Genomic DNA, 25,153 nt, shown 5'->3' on the forward strand with positions numbered 1-25,153 from the left:
TCTTTTATAGTGATCAAAGTTACGAACCTTACTAAAGATCCTAGCACTGAGATATCTACATGATTATCCTGCTGTTAACGGTTAAGTGTTTGATGGTGGGTGCATGCAACTATTTATAGAGTATTTCTTTACGATTCCTCTCTACAGAATTACGTGGGAAAAACGTGCGAGGTCTGATTTCACATATTTTACCACAATTATTATTTCTCCCTATGAACGAGGAATGTTGAACAAGTAATGCAACACATTTTTTTCTGCATGTAGTTTAGTTTTATTCGGCATTCCAATACGCCATATTACTCCCCAGTTGAGACGCCCTGCTAAACCCGCAGGACAGGACAGGTAGTTTAAGTTGTGGAAAGGGGCCAAAAGAAGCAGCTGTCAGTTACACTCCAACATACAACCTTTTATTTGATCAAACATTACAATGAACAAGAAATTTTTGTTAAAAAAAAACACACAGCTTAAGTTTTGGAACTTAATTAGCGGCTGAATGCACCGTGCAATCTCATGGCCACTTTAATTTAAAAACGGCTGAAAGCCAATAACTTAAAGCTCAACCAAAAGCAGAAATTTAAAAGGCAAAGCCTTATCTTAAAACAGTTCCTTAATTAGGCTGAAGGCCCAAAGAATCTGACACTTTCAGAGCAAACAACTTAAATTCAAAATCGGCTGAAGGCCCAAACCATTTGACGCCTTAAGGGCAAAACAACCTTAATCTAAAAATCGATTAGAAGCCATACAAGTACAAACAACAAGTACGAACAAGAAAAGGCAGCACACCCAAGGGCGCTCAGAAGTTCCGAGGGGCGGCCTGGAATGCAAACACTGACGCCAACCATTGTCGATCCGACAACAACCCAACCAGCAGTCAACGGAGCCACCTACAAGCTAACCTCCGCTTCACCCGACCAGCACACAACAGTGTGTTCAATGGAACAACGTAGAAGGGATTGGCGCCCACGACCAATTGTACACTGAGCTGTCAAACTACACGACGAGCTGGACGCCGACAACACGATGAGGAAAATACACTGCCTGAATTTACGTCAACGGCCAGGGCAGGTAACCGGAACGTTAACGGCCACAAGGCAGAAGATCCCGCTGGTGCACTTCAGTTCAAATAACCAAGTATAGTTAAATTCCACAGGCGTGTGGCTAAAATCTGCCAACTTGAAAATACAGGTTGTTGCTCGCGGGAATATCCCAACAGCCGACAACGAACACTAAACGACACAATGTGAACAGTCGTGACTTGCTGGTAGATTAAGTCAAAACTCAACTTCCATGTCCAGGTTCGGTGAGCCACGAACCTCGTAGCAATGGGAACAGCACCACACACTCCGACACCGCATAGAGGCCGCCAGTGGGCCCAGCCAAACAACACGCTGCGGAGGTTTCCTCGCTGCTCCACGCCAACCGACCAACTCACAAGCCCTGAAACCGTGAAAGGACCAAATATACGTCGGCTGATGATACGACCAACAGAACGACCAACCAACAGTCGTCCCGCGCCAATCTCCCTCCGTCGGACAGTTCATGTGTGTCGCCAGCGGTCGGCGAGCTCTGGCTGTCGGCGCCTCACCGGCGCTCCGTTCTCCAACTTCACTGCTGCTGCATCCCGACTGCACTGCTGGTCCGTCTACAACTGACTACCAGACACACGACGACTCGGAAATACTATCAGTCGCTCGAGAGATGCTACTTCAGGGCACTTATCGATACGCGCTGCTGCTGCCGCTCACGGGCAAGTAAGGCAGGAAGTTAGTGACGCCAGTAAATGGTATAAGAAAACGAGGCGGCAGTACCGTAAGATGACAAACAATAAATGCCATGAACACGAGCTGCGCACGGCTCACCAGTCTCTTGGATACAAAACTCTGTTTTTCTACAAAATCTCAGTTCGATGCGACGGCCTTACGCCCCCTTACTGTCAGGACCTGCATGGCCACATGGTACCATTCCAGTGGTCGGCGTCGGAGCCACCGTCTTGCTGCGTTAATGACCTCCCCATCATCAACATATTTCTTCTTTCACTGGGCTAAACAGATGGAAGTCGGATGGTGCGGAAACGGGTCTGAGGAAGAGCAGTTGTAATGAAATTTTGTGAGCTTTTCTCGGGTGCAAGGATTTGCGTGAGGCGTTCCGTTGTCATGGAAAAGAAGACTTTCGTCTGCATCACCTCGAATGAATGTGTCCGCACGATCCAACATTGGAGTCGCAGACCTGTGTGGCCGATCGGGAGATTGGACAAGTTTGCGCGACCTTGCTGCGGTGATGACAGACGCCTCGTCCAGTGACTCATCGTGCTTTTGTTCGCTGCTAGGTCTCCGCAGATATTCTGCAAGCGCCTTTGACTACCGGTGATGGACTGTTTTCTCGCCAAAAGAAACTCGATAACAGCTTTCTATCTGGAACGCACTTCCATTACAGACGCCAATCTGATGGCTACGCATAGCGCCGCTACATGTCGGAACTTCATGAAACTATACGGACTGAAGGGAAAGCATTCCACGACGTCCCACAACAAATTCTGCATTTTTTCAACTGAAACTGGCCGAGACAAAAATGTGTTGCATTACTTATTAAACGCCCCTTGTAGTTAGGAGCTAACAAAATAGTTTGACAAAAAATGTTCAAATGTGTGGGAACTGCTAAGAGACCAAACTGATAAGGTCATCGGTCCCTAGACTTACACACTGCATTAACTTTGTCTAAGAACAAGACACACACCCATGCCCGAGTGAGGACTCGAACCTTTGGCGGGAGGGGCCGCGTAGTCCGTGACAGGGCGCTTCTAACCGCGTGGCTATAGTTTGACATTCGGAGGAGAAAGTTCGTGACTGAAAGTTCGCCGCAACGAAAAGCACCTTCGCTTTAATGACTGATACACCAACACGCTATCACATCCGGCATTCTCTCTTACATCATGGTAATACAAAACGAGCTGCCCTTCGTTAAACTTTTTCGATGTCCTGTCCCATACCGTGCAGCAGCACTCCAAAAGAGAACGGATGAACGTAGTGTACGCAGTCAATTTTTTTGATCTGTTCGACCTTCTGACTATTCTGCCAATATAGCACAGTCGTATTCTCCTTCACCTAGTAGATAGTGTCGGAAGTTCCATGCGGCTTTTCGCGGATGATGCTGTAGTATACAGAGAAGTTGCAACATTAGAAAATTGTAGCGAAATGCAGGAAGATCTGCAGCGGATAGGCACTTGGTGCAGGGAGTGGCAACTGACCCTTAACATAGATAAATGTAATGTATTGCGAATTCATAGAAAGAAGGATCCTTTATTGTATGATTATATGATAGCGGAACAAACCCTGGTAGCAGTTACTTCTATAAAATATCTGGGGGTATGCGTGCGGAAGGATTTGAAGTGGAACGATCATATAAAATTAATTGTCGGTAAGGTGGGTACCAGGTTGAGATTCATTGGGAGAGTCCTTAGAAGATGTAGTCCATCAACAAAGGAGGTGGCTTACAAAACACTCATTCGACCTATACTTGAGTATTGCTCATCAGTGTGAGATCCGTACCATATCGGGTTGACGGAGGAGATAGAGAAGATCCAAAGAAGAGCGGCGCGTTTCGTCACAGGGTTATTTGGTAAGCGTGATAGCGTTACAGAGATGTTTAGCAAACTCAAGTGGCAGACTCTGCAAGAGAGGCGCTCTACATCGCGGTGTAGCTTGCTGTCCAGGTTTCGAGAGGGTGCGTTTCTGGATTGCTTCCCCCTACTTATACCTCCCGAGGAGATCACGAATGTAAAATTAGAGAGATTAGAGCGCGCGCAGAGGCTTTCCGGCAGTCGTTCTTCCCGCGAACAATACCCGACTGGAACAGAAAAGGGAGGTAATGACAGTGGCACGTAAAGTGCCCTCCGCTACAGTCCGTTGAGTGGCTTGCGGAGTATAAATGTTGATGTAGATGCAATTTAATGGTTCAAATTAAAGTTCGCAATTGTAATCCCTAGGTATTTAGTTGAATCGACAATCTCTAAATTTGTGTAATTCATCCTGTAAACGAAATTTGCTTCCACTTCTGGCACCATCCAGGTATCTCATCCAAACAATTTTATAATTCATTTGATCTTCTGATGTCTTTATTGGACGGTAGACGGCAGCACAATCCGCAGAGAATCTGAAAGTCCTGGTTACACGGTCTCCAAAATCGTTTATATAAATAAAGAACAGCAGACGACGTGGAAAACTTCCTCAAGGGGACCTCGGCTGTTAACTTCGGTTTCACTAGCGCTTCCCGTCATTTACTATGAATTGTGGCCTTACTGAAAGAAAATCACGAAACCAGTCGCACAGAAGAGACGATATGCCATGAGCATGCAGTTTAGTATGAATACGCTTGTGAGGAACGATGTAAGTAGCTTTTTGGAAATCAAGGATGCGTGATTGGTGCCGCCTGAATGCAGTCGCCATGTGTGAGGCACTTTGAGTTATGTAACAGCTTCCTGCTGCCCCCTCCGTTTCTCGCCTGTGTCCTCGGTACAATTTCTTCTCCCCCTCGGCTGGTTTCGGTCTATTGACACTGCGGTCTCCAGACGGCGGCTATCAGCGTCTGCTCCGTGTACTCTAGGCTCGCTCAGCATTGAGATAACAGCCTGCGCGGCTTCTTCCTAGTTGTTGAGTGGGCACAGTATGCTGCTCTCTCCCGAAAATCTTCAGAGAACATGTATGAAAAGATACGCTTCCGCAACGGGGAGGGGAGCGAGAGATGGTAAGGAGGTCGTTTGTCCCCTCCTGGAATCTAAGCGTTACAGACTTTTTAATCATTATAGAATTTCTACTAAACTACGCACTTGTCATTAGAAAAAATTAAGTACCCAGTGCGGAAGGAGGAAACGAAATGAAAGTTCTAGGGTTGAGAATGTATGTGATTTTATTTCAGCGATTACAAAATCGAGTCAAATTGACAAAGTACTATTCGGGTGCGAACTATTTCAAAAAGTTCTTATTGTCTCGCCTTAAGCAAACTATCCCACAGTTGCTGTAACTGGCCCTTTATATCCTGGATGCAGTCACTGCGATGGAGCTCACGTCCAACCTGGTCCTACACATGTTTCATCGGGAACAGATCTGGGCGTCTGATGGCCGCGAGGGTACCTCAACACGACGCACACATGCCATGTGTGCACAATCATTGTCCTGTTGTAAAATGTCACCCTGACTATCCCATGAGAAGTACCACATGATGCAAGGTGTCCGTGACGTATCATTAAAGAGTTCCCTCAATCACTACCAGCCGAGGCCAGTCATACCCGATGGCTCTCCATACCTTGGTGCCAGGAGTAACACCACCAAAACATTGCAAGAATGTGGTAATTACTTTTGAATACATCGTGGGAGCAGACAGTGATCAATGTTATTACTAATAATTACTATTAACATCAGTCTTGATCACAAATTTATTTATTCTGGTAACCGGTTTCGACCACGCCTGTGGTCATCTTCAGACCTACAAGTCAAATACAAAGTCTTATTAGAGGGCTACATACATTAAAGAAAATTATATAAAACTACAAAGTTATAAAACGATAAATTACCAAAATGCTGTATGCGCAGGAGCCTCCTTCTGGTGGTAAATCACTGCTAGATAGAGCAGTGCACGTCTTACTTATATACTGGAGGCTCCGCCCACTTTTGACAGAATGATGTCATCGCTAACCAATGGGTTAAAAGTCAAATAACAAAGTAAAATTTCGTAATTAAAAGAACAATGACAAGAACGAAAAATAAAAATACATGGAACTTAGCTGGTTGAACAGCTATTGCCAGATAAAATACGTAAAAATATTAAACATATGAGATAAATAAAAATCGTTTCGACAGTACATGGGTTGCCCTCTGTGGGACTGTTGGAAAACCATTTAGAAGCTACTGGTTGCTATGGTAAATATAGACGCCATTCCAAGGATGTGGCAGTAGGCTACTCTGCTACGAGGTAGTTGTAATATCGATAGGCAAACACTGTCACGTCATACGACGTACCACGAACAGCAGCATGTTGTTATAGAAACGATAGACGTTCTACCAGGGCGCTTTCCATTAAGGAGACTGCAAAAATCGTTGACTGACGTGTTGTAGTAAATGCTGCACAGATAAAACTTCAAGGTGTAACAAGACACATACATTTGTATAGATTATTCGATAGATATTAATTAGTTCTTGCAAATGAAAACTGAAATAGAAAGTAATCGAGAGGGCACAGTACTTGTGCTTAATCTTAAAATACTGCCTATGACACTCCTATATGGGCCCTTTTCCCATGCCACCGCCCATACTCCCAATGATGGTCATCCAGGGTAGTGAGTACCATGACTCTACGCTGAACACAAAACTACGTCACTCATAAGCAGTCCACGCTTCCTGGTCATGGTGCCACCCTAACCGCAGCCGTTTGTGTTGCGGTAATGGCACCCTACGCCGGACACGGTAATTGCCTAGTCCGAATGATACACGTCTGCGGTCACTGGTGTTGCAGGGAGTCAGTTACTTGTTCTCGGACTGCAAATGTGAAGGAGTTACGATGTTTTTGGGTGCTCAGTGTGGCTGTCCTGTTTTGTGGTGTATGGTGTGGTCAACCGGAATCCTGCTCCCATGCATCTAATATTGGGCTACACTCCCATCTGAATGCCACACAAATCAAGATATTGCGCGATTCGACTAGCCGGCGAAATGGTGGCCCACAGCGACGCCTGTATCAAAATTTCAGGAACTCACAGGAGTACCTGGCATATCCTTGTGATTAACATCTGACGCTATTCAAGCGCCTTCCATTCCCTACCAGGCCTGGTAACAGCACTAAAGACAAACTTCACTAACCCACTCTGGTGGCTGTTCTACGAGTCAAAGACAATTGCAACTTTGTTAAATTTCCCGCTTATTATGTCCATGTGTACCAAGTTACATTGACATCTGCCCATGCCTCCTGCGTGCTTCACTACCTCTTCTGTCAGGCAGTGTATATAGTGGGTTTGTTTGATCGAAAGCCTGCTCCAGAGAAATAGTTTCACTGGCGTGTTCAAGGCGGATATCAATCTTTTCCGAAATAGTTTTCTCCGTGACGCTGTTTCGTACAGTCGTTGAGCTGGAGAATTTGACCGTCCAACAACGAACAGCAAGCATTTCGACGTGAATACCATAAACGTGACTGCAGTGCAACGCCCAGCATCCGTCGCTACTCTCACGACGACATCTACTGCCCTGCTTCACAACATAATCAGAGCTGTATTTTACCATCAGTCTCCTAGAGAATTTCAAGGTTGAATAAAATCTTTTTCAAGGAGCTTGTACTTCTCAAACTATATGGGGCGGAACACAGCGCAACATGCAGTTACACAGTTACAAATCCTACAATCCATTTGGCAAGCGTGCCCAATAATTTGTGAAACGGGGGAGACGAGGACGTTTTGCTTCAGGCCCAATGTGTTAAGAATCGATTTTACCAGTTAACTTGGTTGGTTTTGGAGATTCGAATGCTGGCCGTGGGTTACACATTACCCAGAAAACCTCAAAAGTAGTTGTTCAACTTTATACGAAGCAACAATAAAAAAGACAGCTTAATTTCCAGCTCGTTGGATGATTGGAAGGATGGCATTAAAATCGATGGCCGCTAAACAGCTTGGTCATCAGTCCCCTTTCACAACATCATGCTACTGGAGAAGTAGTAGTACTCTCGTTAAAACGAAAAGCAAGGGCCGTAGAACTGCACCCACAATAAAGGCAAATATTATAAAATTTCCAGTAGATCTAGTTCTGCACAGGCAGGAGAAAGAGATGGCTTCCATGTGCGTTCCTGGACACGTGGGAATCGAGGAGAATGATGAGGCTGACAGAGCTGCGAAAGCAGTCTGCCAGGAAAACAGCACAGTTCAAATAGACGTCGGCCTACAGGCTGACGTGCCGTGGGTGCCAAACAGTTTTGGAAAGGCAGTGGTTCGAACTGGCTAGCGACAAGCTCCGACCGGTCAAATCGACTGTTCGTCCGTCGCGCACGTCCTTTCGAACTCCAAGGAAGGACGAAGTGGGCCTCACTGGACTTCGTACCGGACATTGCCCAGTGGCGCATGTTTATCTCTTGCGGCAAGAAGACACACAAATTCAGTGTTTGTGGAGTCACACTCTCATGGTGCACCATGTTTTAACGTCCTGTGTTTTGTATGCTGATAGGACGGAAGCCTCTCATCTACCGACGGATTTACCTTCTATTTTATGCGATGACTAAACAATAGAACGAAAATTGTTGAAGTCATGCGTCCGGACTCCTAGGACTCTTGCCCAGTTTAATTGGACGGAGGTTTTAATGTGTTCCGTAGTGACTGCTTCATGTTATTACGCTACTGGCCATTAAAATTGCTATACCACGAAGATGACGTGCTACAGACGCGAAATTTAACCGTCAGGAAGAAGATGCTGTGATATGCAAATGATTAGCTTTTCAGAGCATTCACACAAGGTCGGCGCCGGTGGCGATACCTACAACGAGCTGTCATCAGGAAAGTTTCCAACCGATATCACATACACAAACAACAGTTGACCAGCGTTGCCTGGTGAAACGTTGTTGTGATGCCTCGTATAAGGAGGAGAAATGCGTACCATCACGTTTCCGACTTCGATAAAGGTCGGATTGTAGCCTATCGCGATTGCGGTTTATCGTATCGCGACATTGCTGCTCGCGTTGGTCGAGATCCAATGACTGTTAGCAGAATACGGAATCGGTGGGTTCAGGAGGGTAATACGGAACGCCTCGTATCACTAGCAGTCGAGATGACAGGCGTCTTATCCACACGGCTGTAACAGATCGTGCAACCACGTCTCGATCCCTGAGTCAACAGATGGGGACGTTTGCAAGACAACAACCATCTGCACGAACAGTTCGACGACGTTTGCAGTGCATGGACTATCAGCTCGGAGACCATGGCTGCGGTTACCGTTGACGCTGCATCAGACAGGAGCGCCTGCGGTGTTGTACTCAACGCCGAACCTGGATGCACGAATGGCAAAACGTCTTTTTTTCGGATGAATCCAGGTTCTATTTACAGCATCATGATGGTCGCATCCGTGTTTGGCGACATCACGGTGAACGCACATTGGAAGCCTGTATTCGTCATCGCCATACTGGCGTATCACCCGTCGTGATGGTACGGGGTGCCATTGGTTACACGTCTCGGTCACCTCTTGTCCGCATTGACAGCACTTTCAACAGTGGACGTTACATTGCACCTGTGTTACGACCCGTGGCTCTACATTTCGCCAGCTATTGTGGCCGAGCGGTTCTAGGCGCTACAGTCTGGAACCGCACGACCGCCACGGTCGCAGGTTCGAATCCTGCCTCGGACATAGGTGTGTGTGTGATGTCCTTGGGTTAGTTAGATTTGAGTAGTTCTAAGTTCTAGGGGACTAATGACCTCAGAGGTTAAGTCCCATAGTGCTCAGAGCCATCTACCCTTCATTCGATCCCTGCGAAACCCTACATTTCAGCAGGATAATGCACGAACGCATGTTGCAGGTCCTGTACGGGCCTTTATAGATACAGAAAATTTTCGACTGCTGCCCTGGCCAGCACATTCTCCAGATCTCTCACCAATTGAAAACGTCTGGTCAATGGTGGCCGAGCAACTGGCTCGTCACAATACGCCAGTCACTACTCTTGATGAACTGTGGTATCGTGTTGAAGCTGCATGGGCAGCTGTACCTGTACACGCCACCCAATCTCTGTTTGACTCAATGCCCAGGCGTATCAAGGCCGTTATTACGGCCAGAGGTGGTTGTTCTGGGCACTGATTTCTCAGGATCTATGTACTCAAATTGCCTGAAAATGTAATCACATGTCAGTTATAGTATAATATATTTGTCCAATGAATACCCGTTTATCATCTGCATTTCTTTTTGGTGTAGCAATTTTAATGGACAGTAGTATATTTCCACCCTCGACAGCTGCCCAAATCGTTGGGTGTACCTAGTTTCATCATATGAAGGTGTCATTTCAGATCATTAAAAAAGATTTCATAAAAAGATCTGATTTGCATATGTTAATCGAATGTGCTCACCTTTCCCATGTCAGTCTTCTACCTTCCAAAGAAATATATTGACTGAACCATAACCAATCATGAGATATAACAATATTTGTGTATATCCTGGCAAATTTTTTTCTTGTGAGATGAGACGTTCTGAAAATCACTAAATGAGTTTCATTAAAAAAGCAGTTTTAGAATCTTGTCCCTTCGTGGATAAACTTCTGCGGACACTCGTGTATAAAGCTCCACTTTTACACAACAAAAAAGTTACATAATTATTCTACTGCGTCTACTTTCTACATAGCGTAATCATCTGGCAGACTTTACACCTCAAAGAGACAGAAGCCACTTGTCCGTGATAACAACGTACCTCAAATATGTATTTAACGCAGTGGAAACAAATTGGCCTGTGGTGTGGCGGGACATTGTCCAACAAACATACGACGTTTTCGTGAACTGGCTGTAGGCTGACTCATTCCTCAAAGAACGGTTAGATCCATGTTTCTGTCGTTTAAGATTCTCTCAACTGCTACCAATAGCTCGTATCTCACCCAGATGAACTTGGTAATGTGGCTCTGAAACATACAGAAGAAAATCGTCTGAATTGCGCGTAAATGTAACTCCGAAGGGTTCTTATCTTCAGGAGAAATTTCATCAGTAAGTTTGGCAGATGAGGTTCGTGGAATAAATTTAGTCTTAAATACATTGTTCTCATAATCACGAAAACTTTACAGCTTTTAGCGGAAAAAAAATCGCACGCTCTGCGGCGTGGATCTGTAGCGTGAGACTGGAAACGGGACTCCTCCCTGCCATATTTAGTCCCCTGAAGAGGAAGCTGCTGTGATGCGCACTGAACAGCCAAAAACTGACCATCTGCTTAAAAAGCGTGCGGATCTGCCTTCTGAAGGCAATACAGCAGTGATTCTGCGTGATATAAGTCCAAGTCCTTTGTAGGTTTCCGATTTTATGTAGCACCAGGAGTGTACGCATAGGTCATGCAATTTCCGTAAACCAAGAAACGGTGGTTTGTGGACGCAAACCTACCGGCCAGTAGCGTCTCGAATCTGTTTCATCATGTTCGTTTTAGCCGAGTCTAATGGCGTAGACGTAACGCAAGTTCACTATCATGCTCCTCAAACAATCGAAACATTATGCTGGTCCTGTGACATCTCCCATCCATTCCATTTGTAACAGAAGTAAGCTTTTTTTGACAAATCTCAAAAGTTTTTGTCTTTGAATTTAAATTTTCTTTCCAAATTTCTCAGAACTACAGTCTGCTTTCTGCACTTTTTGCTCTCCGCATTTTGTTGTTGTTGTTGTTGTTGTTGTTGTGGTCTTCAGTCCTGAGATTGGTTTGATGCAGCTCTCCATGCTACTCTATCCTGTGCAAGCTTCATCTCTCAGTACCTACTGCAACCTACATCCTTCTGAATCTGCTTGGTGTATTCATCTCTTGGTCTCCCTCTACGATTTTTACCCTCCATGCTGCCCTCCAGTACTAAATTGGTGATCCCTTGATGCCTCAGAACATGTCCTACCAACCGATCCCTTCTTCTCGTCAAGTTGTGCCACAAACTCCTCTTCTCACCAATTCTACTCAATACCTCCTCATTAGTTATGTGATCTACCCATCTAATCTTCAGCATTCTTCTATAGCACCACATTTCGAAAGCTTCTATTCTCTTCTTGTCTAAACTATTTATCGTCCATGTTTCACTTCAATACATGGCTACACTTCATACGAATACTTTCAGAAACGACTTCCTGACACTTAAATCTGCATTTTATCGCAGATAATTTCGGAATTTGTTAGTCACGTGTTCCATAGAGCTTTCAACGATTCTTTAATCGAAATGACATGGAACAAGTCAGTTGACAATATATGTATTCATGATTAGTGTTAAAATTTATGAACATATTTTTTTGTCCTACTCATGCAACTACACTTACAAACAAGACGTTTTTATACAGGCTACTTGTTATTAAATATAAATCCGTCCACGGAATAAGAGTTGTCAATCAGAAATGAATTTAGGTTAGATTAAAAAATTGCTTTCTTACCTGTCAGACCTCTTATGTTGTTTGGCAGGTGATCAAAAATTCTTGTTACTGTATATTTAACTCCTCTCTGGGCCACTGATTGCTATAATAACGCGTAATAAAGGTCATTTTTCCTATAGAGTTGTAGATATGGACGTCTCTGTTCTTTTCAAATTGTGATGGATTACTTATGACAAATTTCATTAACGAATATATGCATTGCGACAGTGAAGTCATAATGCCTGACTCCTTGAAGAGGTATCTATATGACGACCGCGAATGATCAGATATTATTTCTTCTGCTCACTTTTGTGCAATCAGTACTTTCTACGTAGTGAGTTACGCCAGAAAATTAGTCCGTAAGACTTTACTGAACGTAAATAACCAAAATATGTCAGGGGGTTAATTCGTTTGTTTCTAAGAAAAGCAACTGAACGATGAGCAAAAGTAGATGACCTTAATTGTCGTACATCTCAGTAACATCCTTCTTCCAGTTAAAGTTTACGCCGGCCGAGCGGTTCTAGGCGCTACAGTCTGGAACCGCGCGACCGATACGGTCGCAGGTTTGAATCTTGCCTCGGGCATGGATGTGTGTGATGTCCTTAGCTTAGCTGGGTTTAAGTTCTTCTAAGTTCTAGGGAACTGATGGCCTCAGAAGTTAAGCCGCATAGTGCTCAGAGCTATTTGAAACATTTGAAAGTTTATGCCAACACGTACGCTCGGTTATGGAGCATTCTACCATATTTACTGACCCCTGCTCACGTGCTACGTCGACTTTTCGTGTGACTCTGTTTATTGCGCAGAAGTGAATAGTGTATTTTCTTTCTTTCTTTTTCAAAATTAAGGGGTAGTCCATTTTCAGAGAATCACTTAATAATTATTTGAAACACATAATTAATAATCTCTTCTTTGGCATTCTCTGAAATAGGATTTATTACAACACCAGTATATTCTGCAAAAAATACCAACTGAGATTGTTGAATGTTAAGCAGGAGGTCACTGACACAGGCTATCAGGAATAGGAGTGGGCCCAAAATTGAACCCTGTGGTACTACTCCCTTTGCGAATTCTCTCTAGTCACTGAAATGTTCCACGCTTCCAACACTTTTCGAATTTCAGCACAACTTTTTCCGCTCTCTTAAGTATGATTAAAATTAGCTATGTGTCTGTGTATTGTAGTAAGTATTGTCAAAGGCTTCAATAATAGCATAATTGGTAGAGGAAATTAAGAACACTGACTTACTGAATACGCATTTAACAAAGTCATACAGTTATTACAGCAAATGAGATACAGAAATTCAGCCGTTAAAATGTTACGTAGAGCACCTCGCGGCGGCTCCAGGGGATGGCTGAGCCTCGGGTTGGTAGTGGCGCAGCTGGAATAGCCACTCCAGCTCGAGGTTATTTTAAACCGGAGCACAGGTGCTCTCTCCTCCCCAGCCTAGCAGCCAACAGCCTTTCCAGGCGTTATACACCAGCCAAGCTGCGTCATCACACACAACTCTCCACCGAAGAAACGCAAACGCCTCTCTTCTCTCACCCCTTTGGGTAAAAAGGAGTTTTACTTTGCGCAGTCCTCCTCATGACTGAACCAATGTTTTGCAGAGAGTACTACAAACGGTACACTTCGCTGTGTGTCAGTTTTCTAACACTGAAAAACCACTTGATGCATTTTATTAGTGTGTATTTGTTCTCACTGATTCGTTGAAGGACGTCTTCATTCTTTAATCTCAGTCACACTTACTTCCAAACCGTACTGTCCTCCCCCACATTTAAAACGCTTCCTATTACTCTTTTCTGCACTACCCACGTTTCGGAATCATCTGCAGCTATTTACAAATCTTGTTTCGATGTGGATTTTAGCATCGGTTTCTTTTTAAAGAAAACCCTTTGTCTTCTGCAGTCTATGTTCCTTCTTAATCTGTTCGGTTTGTTAGTCTCCGATATTTTTTCAGTCCTCCAAGAGTGTCTTCTTCACGTTAAGCTGAATTATTTAAAATAACTTCTGCAACGATGGTGTAACCGGCGATAGACAGGACAAGACATCAAAGAAAAGATAAGAATTTCTCAAAGCGAACTCACATCGGTATCAATCCATGCCAGATAGAAGGAAGCCAGAGCGTGTAATGGCTATGGAGCAGCAGCAAATGCACGCAGAGCCATTGTCGTTAAATCTCAAAACTACTTCGCCGTATGCCACTGTTCTCCGTGCAACTGAAAAATGACAGAAGTCTGTAGGTTAAAAGAGCTTTGAGTAGCGTTGTCCCTTCAATTCACGACATTTCTTTATCGTTTTAATATCCAGTGTTAAAAACTACTAAAATATGAATATGAGGAGTATTAGCATGTGACTCAACGTTAGCTGAAGGCAAAATAATACGTACCAATCTCATAAAAAGTGTGCTCTGTCAAGAATGTTTTTGATAGTAGGTACCTAATGTATTCTGAAGGCGTAGCACTGGTATGTTTTCGCTGATTAACAAACACAGCGTTTCATTAGTTACAATAGTTAAAATAGTTTTCTGTTGTAAGTAATTCTGCTTCATCTCTATCTCAATGCATACCGCTCCCCCACCCCCCGCTCTGCTCGCGAAGCTCTGATCTGGGTCCGCTCTGGATTGGCACTATATAATATATAAATGCTAAGTTTCAGGGTATCATTCTTTAAATTTGTGAACTTTGCAGAGTACAATCAACAAACAAATATAGATAAACTTGTCTGCTTTGAATAATCATAGCTTCAGCCGCATAAATGTATTTCTCGGCGCGACCGTATCCGGTCAGTAGGCCGTTCTCAAGTGTTAATTTAATTAATCTGAATAACATCTGGAAATAGTGTACTATAGCTGGAAAGCCTCGTTAATCTTTTGACTAGCATCTGGCTACCTGTCATATAACATTCTTTCAGCCACCATATTACGCCGCTCTTGGCTAATTACTTAAAATTATTGTACAAGAAGGATTTATTCAGAGTGCCAGTAACAATAGCACTAACAAAATGAAAAAAATTACTAAATAATACCGTAATCTCGTTGGCTTTTTAAAGTCGTAAAATTTGTAGAATCAGCTCAGAAGGGAAGTTAAAACGTATAATCATAGAAAGGTGCAAAACATCTCTGTCTCTTAGCCTGGATCCCGGTTCTATACCCAGTGAAAGGGAATCGACGTCACATCTTCCCGATGGGAGAATTTTGCGTGCAGCATACGAATTAACATAACTTGTCGTTTTGGGAGAAAGCATCTCTCTCTCTCTCTCTCTCTCTCTCTCTCTCTCTCTCTCTCTCTCTCTCTCTCTCTCTCACACACACACACACACACACACACACACACACACACATACACACACACACACACGCCTATATCTCTTTCATATCGGCACGACAGGTGGTGTCTATTTACGACATGGAATTTAGAAAGATTGTCCTGTTTTTATTTATTTCGAGTTGGTTGCATTAGTTAGTGATTTGTCTTTAATTCTTTTATTTTACTTTTCTCGTCAGCCTCAAAAAATTTCAAACATCGGTATTTGCACTGCAGCTGAGGGGAACCAGTCTGGGTAGTTGGTGAGAGTATTGTATATTGCTATTTTACTACGAACAGGGTAACACTCGCCACTACATTTATCACTAGTCTTATCACTCGTCTCTGTCAGCGTAGTATGCTACACTAAGGGGTACTAGATTTCTAATTGATCTAACAATTGCCTCCGTCGATGTTCTACGCGATATTTGCAAGAAAGGGAATTTCTGCTAAATACGTTAGTCATCTTTGTCGACTTCAGTATCTTAGGGTATAGAATATGGGTTTTAGGGTCTTCCCTCGGTATATTTGCCTGTTTCTGTGAGAATTTTTGTCATCGCTGGCTGTAAGCCGGTTAGTGAGAATAACGTCTGTCTTTTTGGGTGTGTAGTGAAAGTCAGTCGCGACTCTTGAGTGTGACGATTGAAATTGTAGTTGGGCCAGACAAGTGTTCCGTGTTGCAGAATAGGGTAGATAAAGGTGTTACATATAAACTTACTAGTAAACTATTAGTCACCATACTGTAGGGTCTGTGGAAATGCTACGAGGCAGTCATGTTACGCTCCAGCCCCGACATGAGTCATGGCATTGTAGGATGGAATTAGCGCAGTGGGATGAGTAAACGTGGAAATGTGATAGGATGGCGGAAAGGATCTCACTTGTCTGGACGTGCACATGACGAGACCGTGAATGAAGTTCCCCTATTTATTGTAGTACGCGGACTGCCCAACAAGGGCAGCCATGTAATACTGCGTGGGAGCAGCGGTCATAAAATGATCATACCCTGCTGTCAGCTAATGCGGGTCTCGTTTGGTGTGAACAATGCAAAGCGAGCTACCTGGAGTGGATTTAAGTGTCGAGAACCTCGCCCAGTGCCGTTGCTCACAATGCACATGAAGATGCATGTTTTCAGCGAGCGGAACAATATAAAAAAAATATATATTTACAGTGGTTGGCCGGGAGTGTGTAGTGTTGTCTGACGAGTCATAATTTTGTCTCTTTTCAAGGCTTGGAATCCACCGACGGCCCAATGATGCACTTAATCCTGTTTGTGAAGGGTTACAGGGGTTTGACAAAAATATGGAAAGAGCGCGGCAAACGGGTTCAAAAAAAATGTGTGTGAAATCTTATGGGACTTAGCTGCTAAGGTCATCAGTCCCTAAGCTTACACACTACTTAACCTAAATTATCCTAAGTACAAACACACACACCCATGCCCCCGGCGAGAAACGGGTGCTTGAACGTTAATGTGGGTGCCACACTAGCCTGCAGGTGGCGCTATTGCATCTGACCACGAGCGGCAGCTGTGCAGATTCCTCAACACGTTGCAAGTGCTAGCCGTGGTGTGGGCAGTGTCCTGTGCGATATGCTGGGGCTAAGTGAATTCTAATATGTATTGTGGGAGCTTCGGTAACCAAGGTAGCAGAAGTGTTTGGTGCTTCAAGACACACCAATGCCAGATTTGTACCGCGTACAGAGAAAGCGGAAAAACATCATTAGCTAAGTCACAATGCGGGCGAAAGTGTGTATTGAGTGATTGGGACAGAGGGTGATTAAAGAGGATTGTGAAGAAATGTAAGAGGACGACAGCTGCAAAAGTCACTGCAGAAATGAACATCGCTCTCCTGAATCCTGTCAACACCAGAACAACACGAATGGGACTCCATAAGCAGGGAATTGCAGGGCGAGCTCGAACTCCATAACCACTCACAAGGGATGCAAATGTCGGTAACGGGCTATGGACGAAAATTATTTGGTCGGGTGAGTCTTGTTTCGCACTTGTGGCCGAGTATAAGTCTCATATCGTCGTATTTCATGGTCCCCATTGTTACTCAGGCAAGGATGCATTACTTCCAAGGATTATGTGACCATTTTGCTGGTTAAGTCCATCTCATGGTACTACAGTGTGGAGATATGTTAAAAGACGATAGGGTCCCTGTTCACACAGCTCGAATCGTCCAAGACCAGTTCCGTGGGGACGAGTGTAATGGCGCGATAGGTAGGTGGTGGATTGGTGAGGGGCTGGATTAGCTAATAAACACACAATACTTTCAAACACGTTTATTAAAATGGCTCTGAGCACTATGGGACTTAACTTCTGAGGTCATCAGTCCCCTAGAACTTAGAGCTACTTACACCTAACTAACCTAAGGACATCACACACATCCATACCCGAGGCAGGATTCGAACTTGCGACCGTAGTGGCCGCGCTGTTCCGGACTGTAGCGCTTAGAACCACTTGGCCTCCACGGCCGGCAAACACGTTTATTACAGATAAAATTTCCCAGAGGATAAACATTATCTTAATTACACATTTAATTGATTAATTACAGAAGAGAACTCAATCGCGTCTTCTCATTTAAACTTCACGGCGCTCAGTCAACTTTAAACTCCAGAAAATTACTGACTTAAGCAGATTTAGGCACCACGCCCAAAACCAGCGGGCATAGCTACTGGCATCAAGTGACGGAATAATTACACGTTGCGTTAACAAGAGACAACTAAACCATGACGTGCCTAACGCTCGTCAGCCATCAGTATAAGCTCTAGCATTTGCAAGCACAGCTATTAATCCACCTGGAACATACGAAAGAACTAAGGAGGAGGGTTAGAACAACACACACAGTTTAAAAGGACACAAATGAACAAAATTTAACTATGTGGTATTTAGCAATTTCCATGGTGATTAAGGAACCAACTCGACCATTTAAGTGTATCAACAGCACTCACCAGTGTCTTATGTTATTAGATAATTTATTAAACACTGTGACAATGTCACCATACTCTGGCTGGCTGGCTCTGAGCACTATGGGACTTAACATCTATGGTCATCAGTCCCCTAGAACTTAGAACTACTTAAACCTAACTAACCTAAGGACAGCACACAACACCCAGCCATCACGAGGCAGAGAAAATCCCTGACCCCGCCGGGAATCGAACCCGGGAACCCGGGCGTGGGAAGCGAGAACGCTACCGCACGACCACGAGATGCGGGCGTGTCACCATACTCTGCCAGCGCTAGGCGCGCTGTAATTAATTCACCTTTTATCAGAGCTCACTATTAAACAAAGGACAAATCAAGACGCACTGCCATATCACAGTAGCCTTGGCTCCTCCCAAGGCGTGCAGTAGAAGTATCTGTCCTTTATGCCCCAGGCCAGCGAACCCTCTAGCCGAGGCGCGCTTCAAAACACCACGGTAATAAATGTGTAAGTAGGCTGTTTAGGTTTTCATATTGGTAACGCCACGTAGCGCTCTGTATTAAAACCGTTGACTGCAGTCTGTGGCTGGTTGGACTCGTTGTTGGAAGTTATTCGCCAGTGTAGTGTTGGGCAGTTGGATGTGAACAGCCTGTAGCGTTGGGCAGTTGTAGGTGAGCCACAAGGAGTCATGGATGTGGGGAGAGAAATCCCAGAGTTTTGAGATGTTAATATGAGCGGACGATCTGGACGTGTGTCCGTCAGAAAAAGGAAATCTGTTAAACTGGATGTCAATGACTTTTGAACATTATTAAGGCAAATACGTTCTTTGTTCTCCACCAAAATCTTTCATTTGCCAACTATATGCCTATCAGTAGTTAGTGCCTTCAGTAGTTAGAATCTTTTATTTAGCTGGCAGTATTGGCGATCGCTGTATTGCAGTAGTTCGAGTACCGAAGATTTTTGTCAGGCAAGTGATTCATGAAGGGTGCAGGTTATTGTTAGTCAGGGATATTCTTTTGTAGGGATTATTGGAAGTCAGATTGCGTTGCGCTAAAATTTTGTATGTCGGTTTAGTGATGATCAGAATAAGTAAAGAGAAAACAGTCTCAATACGTTCAGTTTCACTCTGGAGTTTGAAAATCAAATAACGTAGAAGTTTTACCAGGTCAGTCATTCTTTACATTCAAGGGAGAAGTTTCAAATGTGTCTCCACCCTTTCGCCACTCAAGTCGGTAACAAGTGCATAGATATCACTAGGAGCATACCGCGTTCTTCTGTCACCAGATCGCAGTGTTACAGAAGTTTTGTGGTCTACGTTCGAGACAAGGTTGTGCGATCGCTACACACGTAGCTGAACTTGCCACTATCCTGCAGCAGGAATGGTATACCATTCCCTCGACAGCAGCGAAGACTGAAAGCTGTTATGAAAACCACACCTATTCGGGGGTAGGAAACACGTCTGCAATGTTTTTTTTTTCTGTATTGTTGTTCGCCCCTGTATCTAATTTCTTCGCTGTTTCTGTGATTTTTTTTTTTTTTTTCGTTCTATGATTTGAGCCCACTTATTCAGCTTATCGTGAACAGGAAACTGAATATTTCAACTTACTCAGCGACAGAGCTTCTTGACGAGTATATTGTGGACATTTCCACCTTTCAAGATGACAGGTCATGTTCACAGGCCTGAGTTACCAACATTCAGCCACGCGATCGCTCCTCGACTAACCCTCTAAATCACCCGATCTAATTACCGTAGAAAATGTCTGGGACTATTTAGGGGAATGGACGAAGTATAGCAGTCAGCAACTCCACAGTTAGGTAGCTCTGCGGGTCCTAATCATCTGTTGATGACTATAGATGGAACGGATGGCTTACCTGCAGAATCTACATTCTCTTCCTCGCACCATTGTAGTGAACTCGAGAAATTATTTTGTGACATCAGATGTTGTTGTGGTCTTCAGACTAGAGACTGGTTTGATGCAGCTCTCCATGCTACTCTATCCTGTGCAAGCTTCTTCATCTCCCAGTACCTACTGCAACCTACATCCTTCTCAATCTGCTTAGTGTATTCATCTCTTGGTCTCCCTCTACGATTTTTACCGTCCACACTGGCCTCCAATACTAAATTGGTGATCCCTTCATGCCTCAGAACATTTCCTACCAACCGGTCCCTTCTTCTAGTCAAGTTGTGACACAAACTCCTCTTCTCCCCAATTCTGTTCAATACCACCTCATTAGTTACGTGATCTACCCATCGAATCTTCAGCATTCTTCAGTAGCACCACAATTCGAAAGCTTCTATTCTCTTCTTGTCCAAACTATTTATCGTCCATGTTTCACTTCCATACATGGCTACACTCCATACACATACTTTCAGAAATGACTTCCTGACACTTAAATCTCTACTCGATGTTAACAAATTTCTCTTCTTCAGAAATGATTTCCTTACTATTGCCAGTCTACATTTTATATCCTCTCTACTTCGACCATTGTGAGTTATTTTGCTCCCCAAATAGCAAAACTCATTTGCTACTTTAAGTGTCTCATTACCTCAGCATCACATTCCATTCGACATCAGATACCGCGAACATTACCCACGAGGCCGCCCCACGTTGGGCGCCAAAAATGTGGTAAACTCGAGAAATTAAATGAAATCAAGCACAAATTGTTCGCAACCAAGGGGTTATGAATGAATGCAAAAAACTGCGTATATGATCATCATATCGAAAAAATTATTTATTTTCGTGCTATTTGAACAAAACACAATAATACATCTCAGGGCCAATTTGACTGGGCGTGGACACGGCTGAGTTATTAAGGGGAAGGAGGAGGGAACGAATCGTCTCACCATTCTTGGTTGTCGTTCGTCGTACAGTGCTGTCGGCGGCAGGCGCTGCGTCAGTGCGCGGCATCGCGTCGGAGCTGTGCTGCACGGGTGGGCTGCCCTCATCAGCAGTCGCGGCTTTGCGGCGGGCACCAGGTACGATCTCTGCGTTGTCTGCCCGTCGTCGGTTGCGTGGCCGAAGCTCTGCTCTCACAGCATCGGAAGCCGGAGCACCCGTGCCCTCTCGCTTCCGCGGTGTCTCCACGACTTCCCCTTTTCCCTTCTCAGCCATCTCTCAGCTCAACTCCTCACCGAAACATTATTCCTTTCGGCGTTGTCATTGGCGGACGAAATTTTCAATGTAGCCCAATGACAGATTGCCGTGTCATTACCACGCCTCTCCGTGCAAGATGGAAATTTTCTATCTGGCGTGGGTTGGCGTGTGCCTCGTGAATTTGCAACTTTCTCACGATTTCACATTCTTAAGATGTTTTCCTGCTTTCCGAGGCTGTTGGGAGAGCAGCTACACGACACTTCTTTGTACCCGCTCTCTCTGCATGAGCCCGGGACCGATGTTTGGGCTCCGTCTCAAAATCTGCCGGCGTCCGTCATTTACAAGGAATGCCCTCACTGTCGAGGAAAACATCTTCCTAAGACTGCTGGCTTCTTTCACACGCCTCCCTGCACCGATTCCCCGCGCTTTTTGCACGCTCCTCCCTGTGCCCGTGGGGTGCTGGAATTGTCGGCACGTCCCCGTTTTCTAAGGCTGGTAAAATGACTGCCGCAAGGGCAGAACAACACAGATGCTTTCGCGCGTACGTTCTTGGCGTTCCGTCCTAATGGAGGCAGGTGTCCATCAGCTCTCGGCACACTTCCCGTTGTCAGACGGGCCCTTCGCATCGTGTCCCTTTCTTGAGCGAGGCGAGGACGTCGGGCCGGCTCCCCGCTGTTTGCTTGCAGAATGACTGCACCCGGGGGCTCGCACCAGGGAGTCCGGCCCTTCCTTCTCCACGGCCGCTGGCGGCGACTTGGCGAAAGTGGCTGTGGTATTACACAGTGGAGGCTTTTATCAAAGCTGGAGACCATAATGCGGTACACCTCCTGAGGAGCTGCTAATTGTTTGTTCTGTGTTGTTATACGCCACTGCCCCAGGGCTGGAGGTCTCAACTAGCGAGCGCAGCACTTTAATATTCACGCGAGTCTTTTTTAGTGATAATGTCATTGACTTATGGCTTCCAGGAAACGGCGTCTTGCAGTGCAAGTAGTGTGATTACGGCAAAGCTATCTCACTAGATGACTCGCCAAAACTATCTGAAATTGTATAGCTCTATTCGAACATACTTCTACCACAATGTAAGACTGTACATTGTGTTGTGCAGTATAGTAAACATTGCTACAGTGTGTGACGTGGCACTACGTGACTTGCAATTTCAAGACACAGTCTAACAGAATAAAAATTCTAGAATTTTGAAGAAATAAATAACCAAAATGTTTCTGTGAAAACGCTCTGTAATTTTACGAACGCAAACTGACTAAACAAATTCCCAAACACTGCATGATACGCACACAAATGTAACTGCAGTGTGAGAATGAAACTGTCTGCATAAGAAATGAGATCTGAAACGAACTTTACCTAATCTGATCCAGACATTAATTTTGAAATGCAACACCTAACTATAAATGATCTTATTATCTTAACTGTAATGTAATCGTCCCTAACAAATTTTCATTGCTTATTTGTGGCAATGGGAACTCAATACTGCTCGCAGTGATGAACATAAATACGTGTCTGCAGCTTGTGGTCTAGTGGCTACCGTAGCTTCCTCTGGATCGTGGTGTCCTGTATTAGATTCCCGGCTGGGTCAGGGATTTTCTCCGCCCAGGGACTGAGTGTTTGCGTTGTCCTCATCATTTCATCATCATTCGGGAAAAGGCCGAGACTGGTCTGTGCAAAGATTGGACTTCGTACAGGTGCTGATAACCACCCAGTTGAACCCCCACAAACAAAATTCCATCATCATACTCATCATAAATATGCAGTGGAGCAGCAAATCAGCTGAATAAAAGTAAAGCTTTGCACAGTGCAGTGCAAGGATATGCAGCTATTCTAATCAGAGGATGCTCCCTTTTTAAACAACTGTGATCTGCTCAGTACAATGTGACAACACACATAATCAAAAAATAAATTTTCTGAGGAGATAGTGGTACGGTTTAAGTTTGCGGAACGATTGAAAGAAGACTAACCTTTTTTTGAAGAACTATACTATGAATAATGAAACTCATTCGTTAGTTGACACGTATATAATTAAATTCTCCTTGAGTCATATGAGCCTCAACTTTCTCTACAATAATGATAGAACGTGAAGAAGCGAATTAAAATTTGTGCCACGGCCGGGACTCAGGTCTCCTTGCTTACTAGGCAAGAGTGTTAGCCGTTATATCACTGTGATGAATTAAGAAGGGGAAAATGAGCTCTAGACTGTGTAATGTTGTATCTTTAATTTTGTATGCTGAAATCGGTGCTAATTGACAATGAAAGTGGGTTAAAAGCCGTGATTTGTCTGGGGACGTTAACCGTGGATTACTGGGCAACTGTTTCATCAGATATTTAGTCTAGGTTTACCAAGCAGACTAACATTAATGATAATCTTTTAATAGTCATACAAAACCGGTAATATATATATGTAAAAAGGAGAATTTAAATAAAAAGAAAGAAATCAGTTTATATTTGGAAATTTATTTTAAGATTGTTCATTGAAATTTCAGCATATTATACGTGAGTTATAACTGAGCTGGTGCCTTATTTACGATTGAACAAATGTGAGATTGTAATCTTACGGAACACACAAAATATGGAGCCAAGATTGGGAGACTGCATACAACACTGCATTCATAAAATAACACACGAAGAACATTGAAACATAAGCAAGAAGAAATTAACCACAACCAACAGATTCAGTTTTTACACAAAGACATTACGTTCATACCACAATCCTGTCCGTCATGTAATTACCACACACTGGTATACTAAATTCATATTAACTCTTTGTGAAATCTTCGCAAAAAGAATAGCTGAGGGCTACTTTGATGATTACACCACATGCTTCACGTGGTCAACTTGGTTTACACAAAGCGTACAACTCCACGATAATTTTGATAATTAAAATAAATTAGATCGAAAAGCAATTGACAAAAGAAAAACCTTGAACTGCTTACTAACGTCTTACTATTAACCTGATGGGTCAAACAGTTATATAAGCACGTGGTAGTGGTCTCGCAAAGTACACCCCACGTGGGCTGAACATAAAGAAAAGTTGCTATATTGAAAATATAGTCAAGACGAGACGTTATAATCACACAAGCATTCGCATTTAAGATTGATCTTAGTTAGAGTTACTGATCAACACGTGGTTCCACTTTACTCGCAAAGTAGTAACAAAGCAACTACCGAAAAATAATCTGAACTTCACATGAGAATTATACTGCGCTGCAATTTAAGATAACATCGGATATTTTAGACCTAAACCCGAAATAAAGGTGATTAAATTTTCAGTTAGGATGAACTTAAGAAATCCATTGTCCTACGAACTTAACAGACACGCGCTTAGCCGGAGATCTTACCACTTCAGACGCTCGCCACGGCCACACTGCCACTGCCCTACTGCCGAGCGTGCTTCCTGAGGGTGGCTCACAAAGACCAACGGAAGTGGCCAGAGGGGCGGCTTCCTATACCAACATGACAACGGACGGACAGGACCATACTAAGGATAGAAACCTCTTTGCTTTTAGGAAGCGTAGCTACCTGTTCCGACGTTGGTCCTACTGTTCTCTAGTAGACAGCCTTGTCTGCTACCCTCAAGCATGCAACTAGAAATACATATGCTCATTCATCCTCTCACACAAAAGGGAAGGGGGATGACAGTATCTTATCATATACAGTATATAAAAGAAAGCGGATGTAGGTTCCGTATGAGACTGTGTGACATGAATTACATATAAGAATTACATATAAACTGTGCTTTAAAGTGTAGT

General features: G+C 44.0%; 1 protein-coding gene across 1 annotated transcript in view; it reads left to right on the top strand.

Annotated features, from left to right (window-relative positions):
* Positions 1-25,153, top strand: part of LOC126092294 (dipeptidase 1-like) — a 510,684-nt gene that overhangs the window by 72,268 nt on the left and 413,263 nt on the right. The gene's annotated exons all lie outside the window — the stretch shown is intronic.

Source organism: Schistocerca cancellata, chromosome 7, assembly GCF_023864275.1.
Source record: "Schistocerca cancellata isolate TAMUIC-IGC-003103 chromosome 7, iqSchCanc2.1, whole genome shotgun sequence".
Taxonomy (NCBI): Eukaryota; Metazoa; Arthropoda; class Insecta; order Orthoptera; family Acrididae; genus Schistocerca; species Schistocerca cancellata.